The sequence below is a fragment of the Clupea harengus genome, chromosome 7, assembly GCF_900700415.2.
Source record: "Clupea harengus chromosome 7, Ch_v2.0.2, whole genome shotgun sequence".
NCBI classification, from domain to species: Eukaryota; Metazoa; Chordata; class Actinopteri; order Clupeiformes; family Clupeidae; genus Clupea; species Clupea harengus.
The window spans coordinates 17,283,651-17,308,702 of record NC_045158.1 but is presented as its reverse complement, the minus strand read 5'-3'; the positions used below and the strand labels follow the sequence as shown (position 1 = coordinate 17,308,702).

At 43.6% G+C, this 25,052-nt stretch overlaps 1 long non-coding RNA gene across 1 annotated transcript; it reads left to right on the top strand.

The window, feature by feature from the left end:
• The first annotated feature begins 12,889 nt into the window (after positions 1-12,889).
• Positions 12,890-25,052, top strand: LOC116221102. Its single transcript, XR_004164020.2, has 2 exons — positions 12,890-13,599; positions 21,919-25,052. It is a non-coding gene; the product is annotated as an uncharacterized LOC116221102 (long non-coding RNA).

Sequence of the window (25,052 nt, the reverse complement as noted above, 5' to 3'; positions counted from 1 at the left end):
CTCACCCCTGTGATTTTGGAGTGAGTAATGACAGGCTGCACGCACTCTTGGAGGGCGGGGGACCTAATAGCACAATGCGCCATCCCCCCCAAAGAAGCATCTCTGCGTGACCCCCGCAGCAGGAACTGGTAGGAGCCTTGTCCTGTCATTAGCATCCAGGGACGTCCTGTAATCAGGGGTGCAGGAACTGGGCAGGGCCTCCATGGTGGGGATGGTTTGTGGAGGGAATGTTGAGTTCCCACCATATCAGTACTAAAGGGACTCTGGCCAACTCTCATTCCATAACCAATGGGATAGCACACTCTCATTCTAGAATCAATGGGATAGAACAGGCATTCAGTTCAGGTGCAGCAGCATCTACTAAAACAGAAGTATGAAATGACCTTTGGAAATAAGACTAAATATCAGTGATTTATTGATAGATTTTTGAATGTATTTGTTTATTTTCACTAGATTTATTGTAGCATGTCCTGTCATTATTTGATACTCTTTTAAGAATGACCGTATGGGTTATAATTGTGTAATGTACTTATACTCAATATATTCAAGACATACTTGTTAAAGAATTCCAGCTTTTTGTCATACTTAACAGCATACATAACATACCAATGAGGCACTCTGTGTTCTGATTCCTGAATCTAAACTATTTTCTGAGAGGTTTTACCATACCTATGCAGGAATGAGGCTGTTCTAGAGAGGAGACATAAAGGCATAGTGACCCACCCACATCTCATTCCAACGACAGACAGGCACGTAGACTGGAAAGAATGTGACCCATGAAAAACAACCCATGGCAATCTCGAGATCATGCTGGCAATCACATGTGTCTAGAGTATATCTAGATGGAGCCTTACCTGTCTGGAAAGTGGCACATTTCAGTGTAACTTCTAATAAGTAGAGTCTGAGGAATAAAGTGTTTATGTTTTAATGCCACACACATTTAATACATTGTTTTAAAGGTTGATTCGTATTGAAGTAAGTAGCTCAGATTTTTAAATGCAATAACTGGATCTTTCATTTCCATTGTGAAATGTCCTTCCTTACTAGTCAGTCAAAGCATCCAGGAAATAAATCAGCTTTTATGTTTGGTGAATATATTTGTTCATAAAAGCATTTTCTCAGTACAAATGAAACAGTAATAATAATAATAATCACCCTGTGTTTTTATCAAAAGAGAATCATGAAGACAAAAACATTTGACCAGTAAATGTGGAATTTTGGACATAAACCAAGTCCAGTTCCTGCTTTAGTTCCATCTTGGAAATTTTGATACCTTTGTTGAATCCTCTCCCGGGAGTCGAAACTCCCCTTTTAAAATGTGGGCTTTTCTACACATTTTTTTGTATTCTTATTGTAAGCTGCCAGTTTTATAAATAACAGCAGGTTCATCTAATATAACACTGTATCTCTGATTTTGTGACATTTTGTGTTATTAACATTTAAAAAAAATTAAATTAGTTGAATCCACACTTTACAGTGTTATGACAGCTAACTCCTAACAGAAAGTCTTTGAGAAAGGACTCTTACGGTCAATGGTCACGGTGACTCCACTTCATAAAGCATTATGTGGGGTGCTTTTAAAAATGCCTTTTGCAATGCCTTAGGCTTCAGCACTGCTCAGCCAACTAAAAATGAGAGAGTTACGTTCAAGACACAAAAACACTACACTAGGTGTCTTCTTTTGGTCAAACAAAGCAGAAAGGAAAACAAAAGAAAAGAGAAAATGAATAAGGTGCAGTACAAACCTTCTCGGCTGTCTGGTCTGATGCTCGACTGGCATGTCTGATCTTGTAGGGCTTGATAGCATAAATCTGACAGCTGATTGCTCAGGTATGCCTTTAAGCACAGGTATCAGAGTTCACTTGTGTTCAGGATGCATTCTCCTGCGCTTGGAGACCCCACGTGGCAGCAGCCTGTGCAGGGTGTGTCCACTTACCACTTCAAAGCAAACTGTTACAGTATGTGTTTTATTAAAAGAGCAGTCTTGGCAGTAAAAGCTCAAATATTGAGGGAAACTGAAGAAGGGTGTGTTTATACAAGAATAGTTACATGTGACATGGCTGAAATTTTAGATTTAACTGATTTTCTGGTCAATTGCTCACTCGTGGTTCCAAATAAGGTTTCACGCTTGATAAGGCAGGCATTTTTATTTGTATCCAATGATACAGCTTTGGTGACTGTAAACTGATCTGGAACCTCCAGCTTACGGCGAAACAAATGTTTGAATTTGTCATCACTCTAGAATTCCTAGTACTCTGGCAATCCGAAGTTAGAACCTAGTAATGTGAAAATAATCCAGCATTAATCTCGTACGCATATAATTTAAGGTGTAATAATGGTACTGTCGAGAGGATGGTAGAGAGAAAGTGTGTGTGTGTGTGGGGGGGGGGGGGGGGGGGGCATGATGTGAACAAGGTCAGCAGTCCCCCATCCCCTTCTGACCCTTCCCCCCAGATTTCCCTCCCTAACCCTCATGGTCCAGCCCTTGGGCATTGTTTGACCCCCTTACATATATTAATCCCAAGGCTACAATCCCGTCCTCTGGGTGGTCATAGGCTATGACAACCTTGCGCACTGTCCACCCAGCGTACCAGGAATAGCTCAGCCTTACAAGGCAGAAATGCTGGGAGAAGGGAAAAGGGGGGAGAACTGGGGCACATCTGTTTAGTTCTGTGGGCTAAGAATTAGACTCAATATGTCAAATGAAATTACATCAGAGATAAGGGTGGCCAAGTGCTGTCCTGTTTAGTGATGTAAATACATCACAGAAGCACAGTTTCACATCCGTTTCCATGGCTTTGTTCACTTCTGATGCCTCCCCTCTCCATCTGTGAGCTACACACTGTCATGTAATTTCACCCAAAAAAAAAAATTTAAATATGGGAGAGGGGGGATCAACGGGGGTGCTGTGAGGAGGAAAGAAAATGATGAGGAGACACGGATTAAAAATGGATGCAAACAGCTCCTGCTGTGTCGCTCTCATTCAGCCAGACAAGCATCATCCGAGAGCCAGGGACTTTACTGATGGGAGACCTGCGCTACTAGGGCAAACCTGTATCAAGACATTCTGACAGAAAGAAAACATGTCAGCAAAGTCTCTAGCTAGCACAAATTTTCTTATCGCATTTGCTCCAGACTCTTTCTGTGTGTGTGACAGAGAGAGCGAGAGAAAGAAAGAAATATATGTGGACTAGTGTCCCAACTTCAAAAACATTCCAGGCATAACTTTTAAAAATATGCTGAAGGATTAAAAATAGGAACAGATAGAACAAACAAAGCATCTTCTATTTCATCACATAGGAAGTTTTTGGTATTTCGTGTTTTTTTTTGTGCTCAAACTCTCTCGGGAGTCCTTCGCTCAGACGCACATCTAGATCACCTAGTAACCCACAGTCCCATCCTCAAACATTTCTCACGCAAGCCAGAGGAGGAAATGGAGAAGGTGGAGAGGGCTGTGGAGGAGAGACACATGAGGGAGTCTCTTTCACAGAGCCCCTTTTGCAAGCTAAAAATATCCGTCTTCCAGTGCTGTGTGCTGGGCTTCCCCAAACCGGGTAAATAATTTAGGCAGAGCTAAAAGGGAGAGGAACCCTTATAATCTGACTCAACGATGGGGCTTCTGCATTCATCTATAAAATGTTGCCGATGCTAGAGTGAATACCCTTCAAGTGTTAACCACTTTTCAAACATCTAATTAGCACATCAAAGAATTGTAAAAGTAGATGCAAAAGCTTTCATTTTGTTGTTTGGCCTGCTTTCCGTCTGTTTTTAATGAACCACTGAGGGACTGAATTCAGGGGAAAAGTATAAAAAATGTATCAGTAGGGAAGTAGGATAAATCCATACATTCATGGGGGAAGATGGACACCCTGGAGTCATAACACTGCTCTAGTTCTTCCAATTATATACCGAAGAATTACTGTCTTGCCTCATCATAATTATTCTTCACAGTTCGACTTGCTACCATCAAATTACTCCTAGAAAACCCTGCATGCAAGGCAATATCCACACCATTCTTTGACTTTCTAACAATAAGTAACTGTAACTGTAACCCTGCAACTCGTATTGTTTGTGTAATTGTCAAAGACATCACAGAGGTCAAACATACTGTTTGTAGCTATACATACTGGGTTCTACTGTAGCAAGAGTCCATCTGGGAATATTCTCTTTGTGTGTCACCTTGAAACACATCTGAGTCAACAATGAGTAAACTGTAATGTAACGAGTAAAATATGTTATTCCACTGATCCTAGACCATAAGAGAAAGCATGAAAGGAAGGGAAACTGAGTAGGAGAAAGAGACTGAGTCAGAGAGTGGGATAGGGAAAGAATACAGGGAAGATGACTCGCTCAGTAAAGGGCATGTCCAGACAGACACCTGCCTGCCATCTGCACTGATTTTGTTTGGTCTAGCACCTCTGCACATCCCATGTCGCCTTGCAACAGAATCTGTTTTGCCGGTTTAGGAGCCATCACTCTCCAGTCCAACACTAAGGGGGTCCCGTTCCCTATACTCCGGCTAACGCCATGCCAGGGACCACCACACATCAGCAGAATGGAAATCCCCCTGCTGACACCCAACACCAGCAGCTTCAGGCCCACATTTCCAGAGTTCAAAGAGTTCGAGCACAAGACCCCAACTCAGGAGATCAAAGGTTTGCACTATGGCACCCAATTCAACAATCTGCTCCCCATCAAATAGTCTTTTCAACACTCCAGAGTTGGTTTACTGCTGTGACTCCAAAGGCTCAGACAGGGCCAGCACAGAAGTGGTGGACAGAAAAGGGAACTGTGAGAAGAAGTTTGGACAAAATTACTCCTTTTACTCCCCATCAGGAAATCTGAGGTAAGGCTGAGCCTGATGCTGAACAAAAATAGGAATTTGATATTGGTTATAATTGATCGTGTCAAAGAGAAAACTTCAGCACATGCAAGTTCATCTCATAACATCTCTATTCTACACGTACAGAGGGGATATTTCCAGCAGGTCCAGAAATCTTTACCATTTGGATGAGGAAATTCCATCCAAAAGAGCTATGTAAAACCACTTTTTAATAGCTTCCTCTGCGCAAGACATCCCTCCCCCTCTTTCATTGCATTGCCATACGTCCGGATGTGGATATGACACACACAAAGAATGGAAAATATACTTCAAAGGGGACTTGTGTTTAATCTCTCCCTGCTCCTCCCTTACTCCACATTCATGATTATAATAAGATCCCACCGCATTTCCTCCAGTTTGAAGGTTCTGTGCCAGGGAGAGAAGAAATACAGTGTTTTGTCATTCTGTTCACAAATGCAGTCTGGGAAAATTCTGTCCCACACAAATACCCACCCCTCCCCCCAAACCCTCTGTTATATAAAAGCCCTACTTCACAGCTTTAGAGAGAGAGAGGTAAGACGGGAAAATTGTGCCACAACTGGCGGCACGCACAATGACCTAGTTTCTCAGCAACCCCATACAGGGTAGAAGAGACTCCCTAGGTTTGTTGGCTGACTCTGAAATGAGTTTGTGGTTCACTATTCAAGATATATGTACTGGCAGATAAATCATGCATTCAACATACATACATTCCTTGGCACAATTGTATAAAATCTATTCAATGGGCTCTTTTACCTTCAACCTCATTGGGTGAAAAAAGTATCCATGTGATCTTTCTTGTTCACACAAACACAGACATTTGCATACATATCAGCCTTTTGGATTCTCCTCCATTGTCTTGACTGTGTCTTCCTCAGATGTTAAGGATAATAAATTAGCATCTTTGACAATGTGTGAGGATTCACTGACCACAAACAACTGTCATGCCTCATTCATGGTAGCCCTGGGAGCAGTAATCTTGAACCCATATCACCAACATTTTAAGCAGTACACCCTGACGATTCTCAACCCTTCAATCAAACATACACATTTTTACATTCTCATCCATCCAGCTCACCGTGTGTTGATAGGTTTCCATTCCGGAAAATGACACATATCAATTCTAGGTTCTTCCATTCAGGATATCCTGAGCTCTAATGTAATTTACAAAGTGGATACCATAAAGGCAGGTGCATCCTACCTCGGTTAGGCCTGTGACACACCAAGCCGTTGGTAAGTGTCTGTGGTATAAGCTTCTGTGGTGTATCCCGCACCATTCACACTAGTCAGACATCTGTTGGCAGCTTTTCAACGGATCGAGCATGTTGAATCAGCAAAGCCCATCAGCAAGAGAGGGCACTCTGATTGGTAGTTAGTGTTTTGCCTCTGGATGATTAGACTGATAAGTCCTTTCAACATGTGGAACTGAACAGGAAAGAGTCAAGTGCAATCTCCAGCTCTTGACAAAGGTTCAGGAAAGCCCCATGAGCCTGTCGCTGTAGTATCCATAAATTCTCCCATTTAGAGCAGTTTCTCCTAATTTTTTGCCGCCGCCTCTTTATTTCTTCTTCCACAATGAAAAGACCTAGCACTGACAATGCCAGCACCATTTGAAACTTCTTATCAATTTCTTGTCTTGTCACAGGAAACCATCGGTGGTGATCGAGAGTGGTGTGTAAATGGCAAGAAAATGCTGCTGTCGCTACACGATGGTAGTCCTCTACCCGATGGTAGTCTGCATGCGCACTACCCGATCAGTCGCCACTTTGCGACACTGTAGACTGCGGAATACAATCGCTGGCTAAAGCTGATGGAAGTTCGCGAAAGACGGTATACTTTAAGAAGTTTGGTCATTGTATACAGCTGTAAGTTCTTAACGTTTGTATAAAAAAGAAGTAAAGAAGTTAAAGATATACTGGATATCCTCTTTTGTTCTCCCTGTCAAGTTCTATTGGCTAGCACATCAATGCTTTATTTGTTTTACCTACTGCTATATTTTCTCACTTCTTCATTATACAAACTATTTGCCTTTTACCCTTACTCCGTCTCCACACTTTTAATAATTAAATATTACATTAAATATACCCACATTATGCGTTAAGACAGCCCCATATGTTAACGTTGAGCCTTCTGCCGTAAACCGTTTGTGTCTGAGCATGCGCGATGTGCGGGACTACTATCGGGTAGAGGACTACCATCGTGTAGCGACAGCTGCTTTGTTCATGGCTTGTAGGCTATAGCCACAGTTATAGGTCTTCCAGTTTCCCTTTTTGAATGATGAATACAGTCTACCGCCACCTGCTGGTATGGAGAGTTATTACCTGTCACGCAGGTAATGGGATGACTAGGCTTATGATAAAAAACGTTGGTAACACAGCCAAACATCAAGCAAGCACAACACAAGACATAGAATGCCAGCTAATAAGTTATTATTAGTCCAACAGCAAGGTCAGCTAGGCATCTGTCTTATATCCTTTTTTCTATTTTAACTCTCATCAATTAGTTAAAGCCAGTCAGATATTTACTCTTGTCTCTTGCTCGGTCACTCTCTCTTTTTCTCTTCCTTGCTTCCTCTGTCTCTTCGTCTGTCTCTTCCTCTGTCCCTTCCTGCTTCTGTCTCTTCGTCGCCTCTACAGTAATGTCTTTACTGAGAATACAGAGCTAGCTTCTTCTTGTAGCTAGCTGAAGGTTCTGACCCATAGCTGTTTGTGTGTATACAGTTCTCATGAGAGGCTAAACATAGTTAGGCAATACTAGGCACTCTGGGCGCGAAGTGGCAGTGACAGATGCAATTCCCCCAATACAAGTCAGTGTACCATCGAAATGATTCGGAAGTTATAACATAATGTTGCTTTAAAACAGTCAGTGAAAACAGGTAAATAGCTTTGCACAGGTATTTGTGCAGAAGGTATTCCCATGCGGGCACCACCTGTTTAAGTTTGTGTTCCAAACTAAGTTTCTGCTGAGAGACTAAAGCCTGATACACACCAAACCAACATCAAAGAACTAGCGGTGACGAAGTCCGACTGTTGCATCACCTCACGTCGCCTGTGTCTGGGCCACTGCACTTGAACACACAGCGAAGACTAAAGCCAACGTCCAACTAGCTCATACGTACCCAAACCTGTGTCAAGAGCTGGAGATAAATGAAACCTCTGATTTTAAAAAATTCAGTTCCATTTGCACTGAATACGTTTCTCACCAATGGGCTCCATCACCGATTCAACATGCTCATTCGGCCAAAAAGCTGCTGACAGGGGTCTGACTAGTGGCAACGGTGCAGGACACACGGCAAAACACCATGATCACTCCATTGGATGACAGCCGTTTTTGTTAAAAGAACAATCACAATTGTCTCTGTACCACATTATTTGGTGTTACTGGGGTTCATTTGGCATAATTGGTACCTTGCAGAGCCTACTGGCCCTGTTTACAAAGATAACAACAGTTTGGTGACATTCTGAACACTGATAGATATCATGGTGACTTAGCCTATGACCCAGGAGGAAGCATATGAGAAGTGTACTGGGTTTTGCTTATTCATATGTATATATAAGCCTGTTATGATATGTGCCAGTTCCATGGCTTCTGCTGACAAAAAAATTGTTTCATGGAAATAGAACTTTAAAATTTCAGGTGTTGCAACGTATTACTTACTGAGATCATGTAACAATACATTTTTGTAAAGGTAAGTGAATAGACTACTTGTAGAATGATATGAAGCATGTGAATTAGAAGCCCAAGAAACCCAATGGCAGCGGTCATAATTTTTTTTGTAGCGGTCATTATAAAGAAATATTGCATTTCCAAACATTGGGATGACCCTTTCAATTGGAACTTTTTGCAACCTACTGAATAGCATTAATAAATACAGATAGATTGATGCATATGTCATAGTTAATGTGATGTAAATAGCATTGGTTTGACCGATAGATTGCTTGACATAAAATTAGTTGCAAGCTTAATTGACATTTTAGAAGCTGAATTGACACAACTGAATTAGTCATGAGGATGGCAGGGCTGTCGGATATTATAAAAATATAAAACTGCTTAAAACCTCTATGATATTTGTCATGAGCACTTAAGTTAAAGACAGTAAAGGGGATGGCTCTAGTTTGTTTGGTTAAGCTTGTGTTACATATGTGACATACAGTGTGTTGGTTGAACGTTATTAAACTGATGAAACAGGTCTGGTTCACACTGGTTTTTTCCTGATTGAGCAAAGGTAATAGCCCTGGTTAAGGCTGTTTGAGTAGAGTCTATCCTCCAGAAGACAGCTGCAGGATGTGGTCAGGGGGCCCCCCAGTTCCCCTTGAATGTGTATGGAGCTTTGCGTGTGCGTGTGCGTGTGCGTGTGCGTGTGCGTGTGCGTGTGCGTGTGCGTGTGCGTGTGCGTGTGCATGTGTGTGTGTGTGTGTGCAATGGGGGTGGGGAACATGTCAGGGAACACAAAGTCTTTTAGATGGAGAACATACTTGTGGTGAGAAAGAGGGTGAGAGAAAGCTCTAGAACACTTTTAGCACAGTATGGATTTGATGTAATATGGCTGTGCAGTAACTGTAAGCAGATGCCAACACACAAGTGGCAGTTCACCATGCCAACTCTAATACATTTTTACAGGAATTCTTCTTTACAATGGCCCATTAAAAGTGTTTCTGCATGACCTTTTGCATTATGTCTGAGTCCATTCTCTCCTCTGTAAGGCAGTTTTAATAATGAGTCTTCATAATATGATGTCATTCACCTCAAGATCTGTGGATGTGTTTTTGAAGTTTTTCCTGATGAAACTGTAACCACTACATCAGATATTCATGCCTGCACAGAACTGCTGTTTGAAGGAAGATATGCCATGTACATCACACCAATTATGTAAATGCAGTGAAACGGATACTCTATGATCCAAAAAGAGAGGCATGGACATGTACACGTCTTTTAAATCAACCCAAATGACTTAAGGAGAGAAGTTCACATTAAACACATAGATATGCACATGACTTAATTTGCATGTATCGTAGGACTTTTAAAATGACCCAAACAAACAACCAAATCAAACCCAAATTATATCACATTGAAAGTGCTGACTGCCCAGTTCCAGCTAAGGAAAAAAGAAAAAAAAAACTGAAGAACTCATTAGCTAGGTTCAATCAGGCTCTACTCGAGGAAAATCCTGTTATAGCAAGGAGCGCGGTGAGGGTGCGACCGAAACTCCCTGTCAGGGGAGAAGCTGAGCGGCCCTAATTGACCAGAGCACTGGTGGAATGTGGCGGTGTTGTGACTGGTGTGTACGGGGTAAAAATGCGCCCTGAGCGCGGAGAAGGGCTTTCCCTCACTATAATCCTCTCTCTCTCTCTCTCTCTCTCTCTCTCTCTCTCTCTCTCTCTTTCTCTCTCTCTCTTTCTCTCTCTCTCTTTTTCTCTCTCTCTCTCTGTGTGTGTGTGTGTGTGTGTGTGTGTTATGGGACTGCGAGCAGAATGGGGCATGGAGGAGGTGGGGGTGTGGATGGGGGGGAGGTGAGGTGAGGGGTTAGAGCCGAGGCCATGTGGCTCTCGTTTGGGCCCAAGCTGTGGGCTGCCAAAATATAAACCAGCAGCCAGCAGGCAGAGGGAGGCAACGTAAGGCGACGGGCGGCTATACGGGCTCCCTTCGGCCGAGGGGAGCGGTCGGCTCAGTCCAACCACATGGCCGAAAAAGTCTAAATATACGCTTTGCGAGGACCGCAAAGACAGTCTGATAAACCTCCAGTGCAAATCAGCAAAAAACCTCTACACCCAGAATGGGACTGCCTATATTACGCCCTACATAAACAATGATGTCAAGAAACGGGGCAGTCTACTACGTGTTTGTTTTTAGAGTTGTTTCTCTTTTAAATGATTTGGTCTCTAAACAGGCGAGAGCTGTCAGGTATGGAGATCTGGAGGGAGACCCACCTGGAGTGCACACCTCAGTAAACAGAAGTCCTCTCTTGAACTAGTTGAACAGGAAGACTCTAATCAGTAGCATTCCAGGGTAGGTTCACAGGGTTCATTTTGGAAAAGGGGGGGGGGGGGTTATGAATGCTGCTCCCCATCCTGTTCGCTCCCCCTTCCCCCTTACTAATGCCACACTCTGGAATAAAACCCCATACTTCTCAGACACACCCTCTGGTATCAACAGCTAGCAATGCACTTTTATAAAAACTAAAGAAGACTGCAGAGATAACTTTTTTTTGGCAGAGAGGCAGCAGTTTTGTTTAAGAGAGGGTTTCTAATCTTTCTTTGTTTGTTGAGGTTGCATCAACAAGACCTGGAATTTGGTATTTCTCCTCAGCATGTTCTGTTGTTCTGTTCCTCAGCATGTTCATACCCTAAAGTTATGTACTGTGCCAAATCTGTTGTTTGTTGCTCAATTCCCCTATTCTATTAATTCTTCTCATTTTATCCCCTATTTGTAACATAGACACATACATTTATACTATTGACTTCACAAAAACCAGTTCACACTGCCACATTATTACCAACTACTGTTACTTAACTTTAGACTGGACAGAGGTTTTGTGTGTGTGTGGATCCAGTCACACATGTGGTGACTGCTGCCCCAGACGCCCCAGATGTTGATTTTTTTTATGCTCTCTGAACACTAAGCTCCACCTCGACAACCACAGATGTCTTTGTTCCCTTCTACACTGTTTTATTATTCTCGTTCCTTCCGTTCCAGCTCTTATTGAACTACACTACCCACAATTCACAGTTTGCATTAGGTCACATTAAAAAACAGATGTTGCAAATTCTGGTTTCACTGAATTTGAAGGTCATCTAAAACAGCACTACTGTAACAGGAGCTTCAAACACAAAAGGCTCAACGTCACTCAACGAACTATACTTAACAGCACTGAATTAGAATACTGGAGAATGGTCTTTTGTCTTCTTGTATGAGTCACCTGTGAGGCAAACATCAACAGCATCTTCAGGATAACATAAAACCAACAGCAGCTTTCAGTCCCATGGAATCTGTGGATTATGATCTGGTATAGCTAGATCTGGTATAGCTAGACCAAGACATTTCTAGGTGACATTGAATACTCGACTAGCCCAATGCTCTATGTTTCCATCTGAAAGCTTACTCAAACGCTCAATGTGAACTCAAAAAAACTCATCTTTAAATATGTCGCATATCATCTGTCAGACTTGAACACTAGGTCTGTCTCCATGGTCAGAATATGAGAACATTTTCAATCAATGATTAAGGGCATATTCAACCCAGTCATTTTCATATGCCTTTTTCCATTTCCAGTCTCTGCCATTGTTCACACTGGGACACACACTCTCTAAGACACTTTTTTTTTTTTGCTTTGTCAAACACAAAAGAAATTTGCCGCTTTCAAAATGAGATGTACTGTGATGCTCTGAGCGGAGTGTGGGGGTTTTATCGGGAGCACGAGGATCTTATCAGATGTGAATGAAAGCGTTTGGCGTCACTCCCGGAGCCTCTTGTTCGTCATCGCATGTCATGATGGCTGAGAAAACGCAGTGGAGCGTGGAGCTAAGACACTCGAGCTTTTATCCAGAACAACTCACGAGATACTCACACCTCGACCACAGAAATTAGGACCTTATATTTAAAGAAGATTTGAATAGCATTAGGAACCTGCTGCTTTAAAAAGTTACAACATTGTCACTTTCCAATATTCACTGGAATATTCCTTGGAATATTTCAATATGCCAACTAATCATATTTTCAAATGTATACAATTATTTCATAATTAAAGTTCTTGTAATTGTATTGATTTATTCGTTTTTTTTATTTATAGGGCTGATGCAATAAACAGCGACATTACTGCTAGTTTACAACAGGTTTATATAGTTGTTCTTTCATGAAGTTATTATAGCTATTGCTAGTTAACTACTGGAGGACAGAGAACATATAATAATTCTGCCATGTCAAGAGTCCAATTTGTTGTTTTTCTTTGTGCACAGCAGCTGAAAACAAATAGATGAAAACCACACAGAGTTGAATTGGTGGCTTTATTCTGTTTAAAAAAACAAAGTGTCACTTTAATGGTGAGATACAATGATCAAGTTTTAAATAAAGACGTCTCTGGAGAAAGAAAATGGAAGTTTAACTAAGGATTCTCTCACGCTGATTAAGGGTTGTGTGACAGTCTGCAGAGCCACTACCCTGCCCTGCCTCTGTGCTCAACAGTAGTCTTTAATAGTGAGAGATGGCTCTTTCAGTCACTCCACCCGGCCAATGGGAAGCCGCTAGCCCCGGGCTGCAGGGGATCAGCCAATGGGGTGAGCTCTAGCCCAGTCACCTGACAAAATCTGCTCCTGTCCATCAGCATAGTCGTATATAGTTCATTACAAGACACAGACAGGGCTGTTTGGAGTGTGGTGCGGTGGAGTACTCTTTGTGCCTTCAGTGTGCTTTGTGTGTGTGTCTGTATGTGTGTGTGTGTGTGTCCTCGACTGCAGGAGACTTAAGTATGAGAGCATGACAGAGGAAGAAAAGAGGGAAAGAGAGAGACAGAGAGAAAGAAAAAGATTGAAAGACAGAGACAGAAAGAAAACATCCCGTCCAACTCCTCAGTCAGCATACGCTCGTCGGAACTTCTGATTTCTACATGGTTATGGAGCCTACTTTTTTATTTTTCCTTTATATAATTTTTTTTAAAGTTTATTACTTTTTTAGATTCACTTGAAGAAAGAACAACCAAAAAAGATTTCAGTGACTTTACTGAGGCATTTTGTGCGCTCTCACAGGTGAGTACCATTCATTTTCTAAACTCATTCATTTTTGTGCATTCGCATTCGTACCATTGAGCACGTCGACGTAATGTCATGGAGCTCTTGGCAAGGTCCACCAGACTCCACTGAGAGCTTTCAGTTGCTCCACAGCAGTTCAACGAGTGCATTCCTTCGGCACACGCTTGTTTGCTTTTCTGTTATCTAAGCTCTGAATGAGGGGTTATGCTCTCACATGCAGGGTAGTATGCTCTCTCTCTCTCTCTCAAGTGTATCCAACTGAAGGTGAGAATGAAACCATTATGATTTCCACTAGTTCTCCCTACTCTACTTTACACAGCTGGTGTTTTGATGCTCGTGCTGATGTAAGGCTAGGTTTTCTTTTTCTAGCACAATTGCAAGAGCATAGGGATGAGTGCTGAAGAGTGGAGCAGAGGAGTGGAGTTTTCCAAAGTCGGAAGTTGGAAGATGTAGAGTTGTTTTTCAGAGCACAGCTAAGCCGACTCTCGAGAGTACTTCTGCAGACAAAAAGAAAAAACGATGCATCAGTGAGAACTGTCTTGGTCACTCGGGTGCAGTGTGTGTTTTGTGTGTGTGTGTGTGGTTGTGTGAGAGTGTGTGTGTGTGAGTATGCCGGGGAGGTGAGGGGGTGAAAGGGAGTCCCTGTCTAAGCCACGTTGTTCGCCACAGACAACGAGATTGGGGTGGGGTGGCGCGCGGGGGGAGACTGGAGGGGGGCAGGGGGTTGCGGACAGATCCAGACAGTGGACAAAAGTGGTGGCCCCATCCAGACAGGTCAGGTCAGCCTAATGACCGCCCAACAGCGCTGAGGGTCAGCCAGCTGCTGAGGCCGGGCCAGTGGAGGAGGGGAAAGGGGAGCGCTGGGGGTTAGAGGTGGCCATGCTCCAGTTTGTGACTAGCGTCTCAAAAGGCGCAGAATTAGGGGTGGCTTTTCACGCGGTCTTTCATTCTCTCTCTCTCTTCTCTTCCACTACTCTTCCACTACATGTGTTTTTCTTCTACGGATTGGATGTACATAGATAATACATACACAGTGTGTAAATCGAGGCATGACTGGAGTGTTATTATGTGGAAAGTAGATATTTTTTGTTTTAAGTGCACCATTTTCCTCAAAGAAGGTTTCATGTTTTGGCCCTGTCACAGACACAGGCATCATAGAAAACGAGAGACAGGAAATTCCCTCCGTTCCTTTTTTTATCACGCCTGCCTCTGTCCAAAGCCTTTAATTTGTAAAACCGTCTGTTTGGGTGAGATACTGACAGCAACCCAGCAGGACACAAATACCAAGCGAAGAACACCTTTTCAGACACAGCTGTGCGAGTGAGATGTCCAGTTGTTCAGTAAAACAGTTCCAATTCCGAAGAAAAGCTAATCCAGAAGACCAAAGTCAAAACTTTTATCATGTCCATGTGTGAGATCAAATGTGCCAGAGTGTTTAATATGTTGGTGTGTGTCTGTGTCTGTGCTTTGTGTGCGTGGCCGAATTTCTGTGTGATCATTTCTAACCATCAAAGACTGTGAAATCTCCTCCCCCGGTTTTTAGCCGTTTATGGCAGAGGCTGGGAAATGCCGAAACATGTTGAGTCTCGCTGCACAGTCCTAACACATGCCGGTACGAACACACACACACACACACACACACACACACACACACACAAACACACATACACTCTAAACATTTCCTTATCTGTGAGTCACACACAAGAAGCATCATTAGGCAGTGTGATCAAACTAAAACACCACAGATCCCTGAACGTTCCAGACTGTTGGATGTTGGTTATTGATTTCTTTGGAGATACTGTGCTGTGAGGGTCCCATTGCATATGTTTTTTTTCCGTTTGGTCTCGTTGATGCTTCCCCCCTCCTCAGCCTGCCTACACTACCTGTATTTGAATAGACACCAGACAGTGATTCATCCTTCTGTCACTAGCACTCCCCTGCACAATAAGGATCCCCAGTCTCCTGCCAGCAAATACAAAGCTTGTAATACTGCCGTTGTGTGTGTGTGTGTGCGTGTGCGTGTGCGTGTGTGTGTGTGTGTGTGTGTGTGTGTGCGTGCGTATGTGTTTGTGTGTGTGTGTGTGCGTGTGTGTGAGTAAGAGCGGAGCAGGGGCAAGATCAGTGGACCACGGCTCTATGTGGGGGGATGGGAAAAAGGACAGGATGTGTGTGGGTCTGTGTCTGTGTCTGTGTGTGGTGTGTGTGTGTGTGTGTGTGTGTGTGTGAGTGTGTAAGAGGGTCGTACTGCACAGGAAATGAGTGCCTTTGATGAGAAGCTGTGCCACGCTCACTAAAAAAAAGGGGAAGAGTCCCTTACACATGTCCGGTGTCTACAGCCCAGCTCCCGGGCCCTGCCATCCACACAATGCCATAAAACGATGTTTGGGTTTGGGAACATCACCTCTGGCTGGGGCGCAGCCTCTATTCCCCTCCACCCCCAACCCCCACCACCCCTCTTGCTGCTACTCTCTCAGGCCAGTGACATACAAGCACTTAGAGCCCCCCCCCCCTTTCTCTTTTAAACCCCCCTCTCGCTCCCAATCCTATCTCCTGCCCTAATTCAAGGTTCATGGAATCCTGTTAAGGCCCCGTCCCCTACCATTCTTGATTGGACTGATTGAAAAGGAAAGAAAAAAAAAAACATGCCGTCTGTGGACTGACCGCTCTGGTGGATGTCCGTTTGTGGTCTAGTGTTACAATGACTGGAAACTCTAGCGTTGGGGAGGACTAGACTAGAGGTGAGATGGCCCTGGGAGTGAGCAGTTCCTCTTTCCGTTTGTGTCAGATCAGCATGGTTTGTCGTCTGGGCATTCTCATCAGCGCCGGTCAGGCTGAAACCGTGAGAACCAGGAAGTCTGTGGAGGGGCCAGTATGGTGTTGTTTCAGTGGCACTGGCGGCCTGTCTGACCTCTCCTCTATTTACCTGACCCACAGGTATGAGGAGGTGGCTGTGAAGACAGAGAGAGGGGGGGGCATTTAAAGCGACAGTGGCACTGGAGACAGACCACTTACAATAGAGCCATAGGTGTAGATTTGCCCTCACTAGGCTGTAACAAAACAAAAACTCTTTCAATATAAAGTCTGTATGTGCTTATATATTCGCTTTTGATGTGAGACGGAGCCAAAGATATTGGTTGTGACATCATTCTCAGGGTTCAAAATCTATGGCTGTGTTCCCTGATGCCTATGGGATGTAAGTGCTTTGGCCTGCCTGCTGGCAATCGAGGGCTGAGGCGGCGTGTGCCGACCCACTATAGCCAAAGACCTCTGGCTGACCTCCCTGCTTCTGTGCCTAAATGCAGCCAGGGCGGTGTGTTTTGATAAGATCATACTCACCCAGACTCATACAATTAAACCCAATTTAAGTTGTTTAACTTCCGTAATGGGTGTTCACAGAGGCTACTTTGTGTGTTCCTTGGAGCCCATAGGCTTAGCAAATGGTCCACGCATTCTTGTATTTTTTGTTTTTTTGTTTAAAGAAAGAAAAAATGGAGGTGAAGTGAAATGTGGCAGTTGGTGAAGTGAGGTGAGCTCTCTGCTCAGATCTGAGGGCATTTTGTGCAGATTACGCAGATCAGGCGATTCTAGAATGGCATCTGCTCCCACAGAACAGATGCGATGGCAAAAGCTCATCACATAAAACAGACACAATAGCAGCGTGAACTTGACCTAGTGGACGCACACAACTCGCTCTCAACCCCCCCCCCCTCCCTTTCTCTCTCTCTCTCTCTGCTCCATGCAGACACTCCCACACCCACACATTTTAAACAAACGCCGGCGCCTCTCCACGCGTCTAGTTTCACATTCAGTCTGCCTTTCCCACTCCCACTAAACCCACACCAAATGCTCATTTCCTCCGTCTCCTATATACTGAAGACTTCCTTCTTCACACACTCCCCTCCCCCCTTTCTCTCCAAACCGCAGACTAAATATTTCAGTGATGCCACACTCTAGACGTATCTAGATGATAACTTCTTTCTCTCCCATGAAGGCCATTAAATAGTGTTCTTTTTACTCTCCATAGTAATGCTGTTTGTTTGTAGATATATCTACTTAAAATTAGGAAGTGAAATTGGAGGCACTGCATTTGAGGAAGCATATGTCTATAGTTGACTGGCGATAACAAGCCTAAATCTGAGCGATGTGGTATTCAGAAGGAATAGGAAAAAAAACATGTACTTGTTTAAATTGATCTCGATACATATACAGACCATGGTTGATATCAGGAGCCAGGTGGTGAGGAAGTGGGTCAGTACAAAAATCATGGAGGCGAAGCCCGACAGATGAATCAGAATGGAAATGGGAACTACTGGGACTGTTGTGTTGATATCTTTTGACCTTTTGAACACAGGTGTCCCCAGCCAACATCTGTGTTTACCTAAAGAGAACAGAAGTCAGAGGATAAAACCTCATGAAGAGTGAAAATGCATTTGAAATTAGTTGAAAATTAACTCTTGCACAGTTCAGAGCACGACTGCCAGTGTCATTAAGACATAAGTCGTGGGCGCCCGTTGGGAGTCTGCATGAATTATCAATGCAAAAGCATAAATGTTTCCCCAGGGCACTAAGGCTCTAACGTCCCAACAGCTATATTTAATACATTTTGGCCTGTCACACAGAGCTGCATATGCAATTGTATGTAAATGGGGCACAAAACCACTGAGCCAGAGTAATTCTGAGCACGCCGTTGGTTCTGTCTAATATAATTGATGTCCAGTTGATTCTGGACTTTTAAATACTCCCAAATCAGCAGTTGCTGGGTAACACATTGTGACATCCCCAGTCGTTAATATGTGTAGCCAGCCAGGCTAATGAATAAATGACAGATAAGCCAGACTTTCTCCATACTGGAGGATGACCTGGGTCTGACTGTATTAAGGCAGCTCTTGATTAGCAAGTCCTCGTATGAGAAATATGGGGCCTGAATCCAATGTGTGTGTGTGTGTGTGTGTGTGTGTGTGTGTGTGTGTGTGTGTGTGTGTGTGTGTGTGTGTGTGTGTGTGTGTGTGTGTGTGTGTGTGTGTGTGTGTGTGTGTGACTAAGCTCTAAGACTTACTAGACAGAGAGGAAGCCTCAGCTGGAGATAAGACCTGCAAGGCAAAGGTTTGTAATAATTTAGGATTAAACCATAATAAATGATTGCAGAGACAGAGAGGGGGATAGATAGATAGAGCGAGAGAGGGGACAGAGCAATGGCCATTTTCTACTAAATACAATTTGCTACACTAAGACATTTGACAGGTATGTATGTATGTATGTATGTAAAGCTCATTCCACATTAGCTAATGCTTTCTTACTCATCCCATATACTTCACTTTAATCCAGCGAGGTTTTAGTTCTCCTGGTGATTCACTCAAAGCTCATCCTCTAACCTTTGGACACTGGGAGAATAAGTGTATAGATGATACACGCACACACGCTCTCTCTCTTTTTCTCATACATTTGACACACACATGCACACACACACGCACACACACACACACGCGCACACACACACACACACATACATGCACACACATACATGCACAATCACACCTTCATCTCCATTACAAATCCCTGCCAGTCTTAGACAAAATAAAAGTCTGACCTGCGTCTAGGCGGAGAGGGTGCGAGAGGGAGCCTCGGCTGAAAGCAGGCCGGACGTCTATGTGTCTTTGACAGCATGGGGTTGAGTTACAGACTCAAGAGTGCCCCTGAGTGCAGAGTGTGCGTTAAGTACGTCAGTGAGTGACGTTTATGGGCCTGTGAGGTCATTACTGCCATAAACATTAACTTGAAGGAGGGAACGAGAGAGAAGCTTAGAGACGAGTACCCTCATGAAGGGATGCACAGCAGTAGCACATACACAGACAGACACACACACACACACATATGCAGAGAAAGTGTTAATTCACTCCAATATAAATATACATTTTAAATACTAAAGAATGGTGAATCAGATTCACACACACACACACACACACACACACACACACACACACACACACATTTTTTCACACAAACAGACTTCCGAAAACACCATCTATTATAGTAAAGAGTGTAGCAAGAGCAGAGAGATGGAGATTATCCACAGCCTGAAGCAAATAGCATGACAGTGTGGCGTCTACAGAGGAGATTAAAGCTGGATTAATCCTCCCAAACAAGTACTGCATTTAGCTTTTGTTTGGTTCCACACAACCTTGAGGAAAACATTTACAGCATGGCATCATCAGCGTTTTGTTTGTCAGGCTTTGGTTGTCCTGCAGTCATTACTACAGAACTGCGAAAGCTTATGAGAGCTGACGGCAGTAGCGTCCTTTTGTGTCATTACCATTTTTCACCACAGATAACAGGGAAAAGAAGCCTATTGAAGGAATGAAAGTGGTGCTGATTGTTGTGACACATACATGTGCAATCACACACACACACACACACACACACACACACACACACACACACACACACCCACATGTATACACTTAAACTCAAACTCTCTCAACAAAGGCAATCTCACAGCTCAAGCAAACACACCATTACGCAGATAAGTGGGTCAGGGTCTGTGATCAGGCTATGAGTCCATCTTGGAAGATTGTCTCCTAAAAGCTCTGACAGCTCAAAGATTTGAGGGTCAATCAGCCTGACCCAAAACAATAAGGAGAAGCCACAGCGATGGAGGCGGAAGATGGGGGAGGAATGTCACGGCTTAATCCAGCCAACACGGCTGCTTCTAGAGAACTCTAATACATATTCATCTCCTTAAACAGCCCTTACTCACACAAACCTGCTGCTCTTTAGACCCAGTGAGGGCCAAAAGGCTCAATGAGGTTCCAAAGCAGATGTTTGGTGTGACCTCTTCCCCTGTTTCAGTGCTCGTGTTAAGTGGGCATAGTGAAGCACACAGATGAGAGATTATCGCTTGCTGTCTGCTAGTGGCAAATTAATTTCAATGACATTTTGTCACTTTCAGCTCTAACATGTCCATTTATGCAGTGCATGTCATATTCACGGCACACCCTTCTCATGAATTTCTCCTGCACTGGCAGTGGATCTGTAACCTACACCAGCGAAATTTGTCATGGAAGCACAGTTCACTTCTTAGGATAAAGAGCCTTCTCCACAGGTCTAAAAGAGAAGGCCTTGCTATGCACCATTAGACTAAGATATGTGCTACTGGCTGGCTACCTTAAGCCCCACACCTAAAGCGGTGAACACAATGTGTCTGCCACTCACTGTCTGGCTGTGCAGGTGTGGGGGGACTGATAAGGCACAGAGGCAGAGCTTCCCAAATGTGATGTTGGAGAGGATTATCTGAGTCCCAGTGTATGCTCATATTCACATAAACACACACACACACACACACACACACACACATTGACAAACACAGAGAGAAAAGGGGCGAGAGTACCAGGTATAGATGAATGACTGATGAAGATTATTTTTAAAATATGTGTTTACATGTGTGTGTGTGTATGTGTGTGTGTCTGTGTAAATTACTTGAGGATGCACACACATGCACATTATCTCTCTCTCTCTCTCTCTGTCACACACACACACAGACACGCACTTTCCACACGAAACCACGGCAGATCACTCTGCATTAACAGGCAGAATTCTGTACCGTTCCATACCATTTCCAGCATCTCCTCGACTCCCATACACACTCTAGGATCAGGGGGAACTGGGGCACCCTCCAAAAGGGCATCTATCAGTCTTCTGCATTAGTCAAAGGGACAGAGATATGTGGTAGACGTCCTGAAGCTGGTGGAACCCTGCCGGTTGAGGGTTTCTCTGAGGTCTGGTTATCTACTTGAGTTTTCTTCTTCTGTAATGGTGAACTGAATTAAAGAAACAGAGGCTTCACGTCTGGCCTGTAATCCTTCTGCGGTGGCACACTTCATTTAAAAGCCTCACATAAAACAAAATGCAATCTTTAATTTTAATAAGAACTCATAGTAAGATATTTAAATCATGGACGCGTCTCGCCTTTAGAACACAAAGCAGCTCTTACTGTCATTCTGGAGAGGGACTGAAGAGCATTAGCTGTGTCAAAAGCAAGTAGAGAAAACAGTGCAAGGTTTTGCTGCTTGGCAGAACTGACAAATGAAGGTGTGCATTAATAATACATGATTGCTCTCCATCCTTTTTTTCTCTTTTCTCCCCCACTCCCTTAACTCCTCTTCCCTCTTACACACACTATCTCTCTTTCTTCCCCCCTCTCGACAAATACCTTATCTCCGACCATACACACCCTAACCCCCCCCCCGCCCCTCCATCTCTCTATCATCTCTCTCTTTCTCTCACTCTCTCTCCTCCCTCACTTTTTTCTACCCATCTCAGAGGACTGCTCACAGGAAGCCGAGACTGGGGTTCAACTCAGGGTAACGGGAGCAGTGCAGCACAAAAGCTCCAAAATCCCTGAATGATTCACCGCGCAGCTCCCCGCAAACACGCTTTTGCCATCAGGCTGGCTGGGTAATTGGCTCTCAGAGTGGGGGAGCAGGGGGTCTTGCCGCTGTCTCCTCCCCCAACCCCCCCCCCCCCCTGGTGAGCTGAGAGCTTTGGTAAGATGTGGGTCGATGGGTACACTATGCATTTTTTAGATGATCGGTGGTCGGAATGTTGTCAGATGCTCTCAGTGTCTTCTATGGCATCCTGTTCAAGGTGGAGTGTATACATATACAGTACACGTCCATCTGACTTTCATTTTCCTTAAATGTTCTTTCCTTGTTCTATCAATCATAATTGCAAAATGACCACAAACGGAGACCCAACAGAGCCTTCAAGTCAGTGCTGAATGAAAGTTGAGCAGAGGCACTAGGCACTAAAATTCAGCTTTTTATTAACAATTTTTTTATAAGCACATGAACCTGTTTGAGTTGAATTATCTGGCGCCTTCGGTGAACATTCAACGCTGTCGGTGAGTTTGAGCCTTTGATATAAACCATCGACCGTTGACTGTACCCCGAGGGGGCTGCCGTCTCTTCTCCTCCCGGCGAGGCAGGAAGCAGCCGGTGAACATGAAGTCTCGTAGAGGCAGCCATCTCGAGAGACCCGCCGCTGAGTCAGTTTGGGGTTTCACAAAGCTGCCATAATGGCTGCAATAAACATTCATTGCTGTCGGTGGGTTTCCCATGGATACAACTCACCGGTCAATGAATGCAAACTGCGGTGCTAACACCACAGGGCTTCCTCCAGATCAGATGGTGACTACGCTGGAAAACTGATAAGTGGGAAAATGGGGCTCCCACACTCTCCCCACCTCCAACCCTGATGATGGAGTCAGCACCAAATTATTGCTGTTGTGGAGGAGGGAGTATCCTGGACTCCCCTGACTTCAAGATAAGGTAAATACAACTTCCAGTCGTAATGATTTACTTCAGTTGTTGTTCTAGTTAATCCTGGGCACTGACCCGAGAACAGCCCAATAGTCCCGTACTGCTGTTTAAAGTGCTTTGCTTTCTCATTTCAAGCCTCATTGTGTGATTACTTCTATGAAACCATAATGATTCCAGGCCATGTTCAGGACAGTAAAAAAGCACTTCTGTGAAAATCTACAATCATTTACAGTTACTGTGCTCTGTGTCAATTATAGTCTATTCAAAGCAATGGCTGATTTTGTTTCACAAGCAAGTCAGACGAGGGATCCACAAAACATTGTGAAAATATGCGTTTATTTACAGCATAACTAATGTCACTTTGTTATGTTTGACCCACTACGGCACTGTCTATTTAGTCTTAGTCTTCCTGCCATGTACAAATGCAGGCCCTGGACTCCGATTGGAACTTTCATGTCATTAAAATCATTATTTGTTTAGATGAAATAAATCAGAAGATGGGAGTTTACTGGCAAATAAGTGTCACCACCGTCCTGAAAGGGAGAGAAAATATTTATTTCCCCATATTTGTCCATCACCAAGCACACGGTCACACTCCCTACTGTGGTTTTCTCCCCTCAGACACCATGACGCATTTAGAATCAAAACAAAAAGTCATGTGGAAATGTTCTCACCAAACCCATAAATGAACCAAACGGATTGGATGTGCTGCAGTCGAGCTAAAAGAGTTCAGCAGCTGAACCCCTTGACTCTGCTCTGCTGTAGATGTGTGTTTTCAACATGGTGAAGAGCGCCCCATGCCTTCATGCTGATAGGCCTGTAAATGGCCGTGGATGTTGAAATGAAAGCAGGCTTTGCCCTGGAAACACAGATGTGATCATTTAATGGACCTTGACCTGGGAGCCTGGCAGAGCACCAGATTACTGATGTTACAGATAACACCGTTTGTAGTGCTCGCACTAGTCCAATTACCATGAGCTTGTGTCCTAAAGGTGAAATGTGACTTTTTTTCAGTGGTATGTGAGTGTGTGAGAATGTGTTTTTCAAACTAGTGATTCTGACCCCACTCTGTAAGCTACAAATCTCCAGAAACCATACAGAGTGTTCACGCTATCATTATACTAAAATAACAGCTCCTAAAATAGATCTTGACTCAGCAAAAACATCCTGCTTTAGAGAAATGAGTCATCTGAAGCTGAGCTACCACCTTCTCTGAATGGGTAGTTTTTTCTTTTCAGTTTCACTTGATTTTGACCTCCACAAATGAAATGTGAAACAATCAGCTCAGTCAGTGCCTGAAAAGACCATTTCCCTTCTTTTTTTTCTTTTGTCGAGCCAGAGCTGATAGAATCATCTGGAAACAATCCCGCGGTAATTGCCCTGTAAAGTTTTCTTAGCATGCTGGGAAATTTCAGACATTGACATTTTCCAGTCAGTCTAAACCAAGGCCCTCTCTCTCTCACCCACCCACCAACCTTTATCCAGGCCCTTTCGTATCAATGGTAAGTGTCATACATAAAACAAGCACCTGGCTATGTTTCTGTATATGCATGGACAGCATAAAAAGACCTTCACACAGAACACTCCTCCTTAGTCATATGTTACTTTAATGCCTACACTTTTGAACTTACTTAACATAGAAGGCTGCATGAAGATACCCCATTGTCAACTCCATTAGCGAACAGAATATAAACAGAAATTATTTTGGTCAGATAATTCCTCTGATGTGAGTTTAAGAGTCAGCAATTTAACCATGTAAAAGTTTACAGCATTTGGGATGTGCAATGTAGCTAGAGGAACATCCATACGTAATGCACAGTAGCACAGTTTAGCATCCTCTGTCATTAGCTACACTGATGTTACAGGAACTGACAAGAGGAACAATCTGACCCATTTCTGCATGACCTGGAAACATTCCAACGCTGTGACCCCTCCAGTCAAACACAGGCGCAAGGTGCTCCAAGCAAAAGAGGAAAACAACAAATGAGATAACTTAGAAACCATGAAGTGGAACAAAGAACTGCATATACACATATTCAAAGGTGAAAAATATAGAAACTGAAAAAAATACTATACTGTACTGAAAAAAACACACAAGTGCTTAATAAAAATGTGCAATATCCAAATTACTATTAA